At 52.2% G+C, this 2,500-nt stretch overlaps 10 non-coding genes across 10 annotated transcripts in view; all 10 read right to left on the bottom strand.

Moving 5' to 3' along the window:
* Positions 1-76, bottom strand: part of LOC131101930 (5S ribosomal RNA) — a 119-nt gene extending 43 nt beyond the window's left edge. Inside the window, exon 1 of the ribosomal RNA XR_009119351.1 lies at positions 1-76. This exon is cut by the window's left edge and continues 43 nt beyond it. This is a non-coding gene — a ribosomal RNA (5S ribosomal RNA).
* Positions 77-222: 146 nt separating this feature from the next.
* Positions 223-341, bottom strand: LOC131101837 (5S ribosomal RNA). The gene has a single exon (XR_009119325.1). It is a non-coding gene; the product is annotated as a 5S ribosomal RNA (ribosomal RNA).
* A 130-nt stretch (positions 342-471) lies between these two features.
* LOC131101962 (5S ribosomal RNA) lies at positions 472-590 on the bottom strand. The gene has a single exon (XR_009119366.1). It is a non-coding gene; the product is annotated as a 5S ribosomal RNA (ribosomal RNA).
* A 130-nt stretch (positions 591-720) lies between these two features.
* Positions 721-839, bottom strand: LOC131101499 (5S ribosomal RNA). The gene has a single exon (XR_009119210.1). It is a non-coding gene; the product is annotated as a 5S ribosomal RNA (ribosomal RNA).
* A 146-nt stretch (positions 840-985) lies between these two features.
* Positions 986-1,104, bottom strand: LOC131101832 (5S ribosomal RNA). The gene has a single exon (XR_009119323.1). It is a non-coding gene; the product is annotated as a 5S ribosomal RNA (ribosomal RNA).
* Positions 1,105-1,234: 130 nt separating this feature from the next.
* On the bottom strand, positions 1,235-1,353 carry LOC131101825 (5S ribosomal RNA). Its single transcript, XR_009119318.1, has one exon. It is a non-coding gene; the product is annotated as a 5S ribosomal RNA (ribosomal RNA).
* A 130-nt stretch (positions 1,354-1,483) lies between these two features.
* Positions 1,484-1,602, bottom strand: LOC131101957 (5S ribosomal RNA). Its single transcript, XR_009119365.1, has one exon. It is a non-coding gene; the product is annotated as a 5S ribosomal RNA (ribosomal RNA).
* A 130-nt stretch (positions 1,603-1,732) lies between these two features.
* Positions 1,733-1,851, bottom strand: LOC131102034 (5S ribosomal RNA). Its single transcript, XR_009119388.1, has one exon. It is a non-coding gene; the product is annotated as a 5S ribosomal RNA (ribosomal RNA).
* Positions 1,852-1,997: 146 nt separating this feature from the next.
* On the bottom strand, positions 1,998-2,116 carry LOC131101823 (5S ribosomal RNA). Its single transcript, XR_009119317.1, has one exon. It is a non-coding gene; the product is annotated as a 5S ribosomal RNA (ribosomal RNA).
* Positions 2,117-2,262: 146 nt separating this feature from the next.
* LOC131101901 (5S ribosomal RNA) lies at positions 2,263-2,381 on the bottom strand. Its single transcript, XR_009119344.1, has one exon. It is a non-coding gene; the product is annotated as a 5S ribosomal RNA (ribosomal RNA).
* Positions 2,382-2,500: the final 119 nt, after the last annotated feature.

Here is a 2,500-nt window from a genome sequence, read left to right as displayed (position 1 = left end):
ACTAACCAGGCCCGCCCCTGCTTAGCTTCCGAGATCTGACGAGATCGGGCGTTCTCAGGGTAGTATGGCCGTAAGCCCTTGCTCATTTTCGAAAAATCCTTTTTGAAGGCGACACTGGCCAACAGGATTCCCACAAAAATCATTGCTTTCCCCAACAAGTGGGAAAGAGCGCCCTCTTCTGTCAGGCGAGAGCAGAAAGCATAAAAAGCTTACAGGACAAAAAGCTTACAGCACCTGGTATTCCCAGGCGGTCTCCCATCCAAGTACTAACCAGGCCCGCCCCTGCTTAGCTTCCGAGATCGGACGAGATCGGGCGTTCTCAGGGTAGTATGGCCGTAAGCCGTGGCTCGTTTTGGAAAAATCCTTTTTGAAGGCGACACTGGCCAACAGGATTCCCACAAAAATCATTGCTTTCCCCAACAAGTGGGAAAGAGCGCCCTCTTCCGTGAGGCGAGAGCAGAAAGCATAAAAAGCTTACAGCACCTGGTATTCCCAGGCGGTCTCCCATCCAAGTACTAACCAGGCCCGCCCCTGCTTAGCTTCCGAGATCGGACGAGATCGGGCGCTCTCAGGGTAGTATGGCCGTAAGCCCTTGCTCATTTTGGAAAAATCCTTTTTGAAGGCGACACTGGCCAACAGGATTCCCACAAAAATGATTGCTTTCCCCAACAAGTGGGAAAGAGCACCCTCTTCCGTCAGAAGAGAGCAGAAAGCATGAAAAGCTTACAGCACCTGGTATTCCCAGGCGGTCTCCCATCCAAGTACTAACCAGGCCCGCCCCTGCTTAGCTTCCGAGATCGGACGAGATTGGGCGTTCTCAGGGTAGTATGGCCGTAAGCCCTTGCTCATTTTGGAAAAATCCTTTTTGAAGGCGACACTGGCCAACAGGATTCCCACAAAAATGATTGCTTTCCCCAACAAGTGGGAGAGAGCGCCCTCTTCTGTCAGGCGAGAGCAGAAAGCATGAAAAGCTTACTGCACAAAAAGCTTACAGCACCTGGTATTCCCAGGCGGTCTCCCATCCAAGTACTAACCAGGCCCGCCCCTGCTTAGCTTCCGAGATCGGACGAGATCGGGCGTTCTCAGGGTAGTATGGCCGTAAGCCCTTGCTGACTTTGGAAAAATCCTTTTTGAAGGCGACACTGGCCAACAGGATTCCCACAAAAATCATTGCTTTCCCCAACAAGTGGGAAAGAGCACCCTCTTCCGTCAGAAGAGAGCAGAAAGCATGAAAAGCTTACAGCACCTGGTATTCCCAGGCGGTCTCCCATCCAAGTACTAACCAGGCCCGCCCCTGCTTAGCTTCCGAGATCGGACGAGATCGGGCGTTCTCAGGGTAGTATGGCCGTAAGCCCTTGCTCATTTTGGAAAAATCCTTTTTGAAGGCGACACTGGCCAACAGGATTCCCACAAAAATCATTGCTTTCCCCAACAAGTGGGAAAGAGCGCCCTCTTCCGTCAGGCGAGAGCAGAAAGCATAAAATGCTTACAGCACCTGGTATTCCCAGGCGGTCTCCCATCCAAGTACTAACCAGGCCCGCCCCTGCTTAGCTTCCGAGATCGGACGAGATCGGGCGTTCTCAGGGTAGTATGGCCGTAAGCCCTTGCTCATTTTTGAAAAATCCTTTTTGAAGGCGACACTGGCCAACAGGATTCCCACAAAAATGATTGCTTTCCCCAACAAGCGGGAAAGAGCGCCCTCTTCTGTCAGGCGAGAGCAGAAAGCATGAAAAGCTTACAGCACCTGGTATTCCCAGGCGGTCTCCCATCCAAGTACTAACCAGGCCCGCCCCTGCTTAGCTTCCGAGATCTGACGAGATCGGGCTTTCTCAGGGTAGTATGGCCGTAAGCCGTTGCTCGTTTTGGAAAAATCATTTTAGAAGGCGACACTGGCCAACAGGATTCCCACAAAAATCATTGCTTTCCCCAACAAGTGGGAAAGAGCGCTCTCTTCTGTCAGGCGAGAGCAGAAAGCATGAAAAGCATACAGCACAAAAAGCTTACAGCACCTGGTATTCCCAGGCGGTCTCCCATCCAAGTACTAACCAGGCCCGCCCCTGCTTAGCTTCCGAGATCGGACGAGATCGGGCGTTCTCAGGGTAGTATGGCCGTAAGCCCTTGCTCGTTTTGGAAAAATCCTTTTAGAAGGCGACACTGGCCAACAGGATTCCCACAAAAATCATTGCTTTCCCCAACAAGTGGGAAAGAGCGCCCTCTTCTGTCAGGCGAGAGCAGAAAGCATGAAAAGCATACAGCACAAAAAGCTTACAGCACCTGGTATTCCCAGGCGGTCTCCCATCCAAGTACTAACCAGGCCCGGCCCTGCTTAGCTTCCGAGATCGGACGAGATCGGGCGTTCTCAGGGTAGTATGGCCGTAAGCCCTTGCTCCTTTTGGAAAAATCCTTTTTGAAGGCGACACTCGCCAACAGGATTCCCACAAAAATGATTGCTTTCCCCAACAAGTGGGAAAGAGCGCCCTCTTCCGTCAGGCGAGAGCAG

Source organism: Doryrhamphus excisus, chromosome 1 (assembly GCF_030265055.1).
Source record: "Doryrhamphus excisus isolate RoL2022-K1 chromosome 1, RoL_Dexc_1.0, whole genome shotgun sequence".
Lineage (NCBI taxonomy): Eukaryota > Metazoa > Chordata > Actinopteri > Syngnathiformes > Syngnathidae > Doryrhamphus > Doryrhamphus excisus.
The sequence above is the reverse complement of the archived record's forward strand: the minus strand, read 5'-3'. Positions and strand labels throughout refer to the sequence as shown.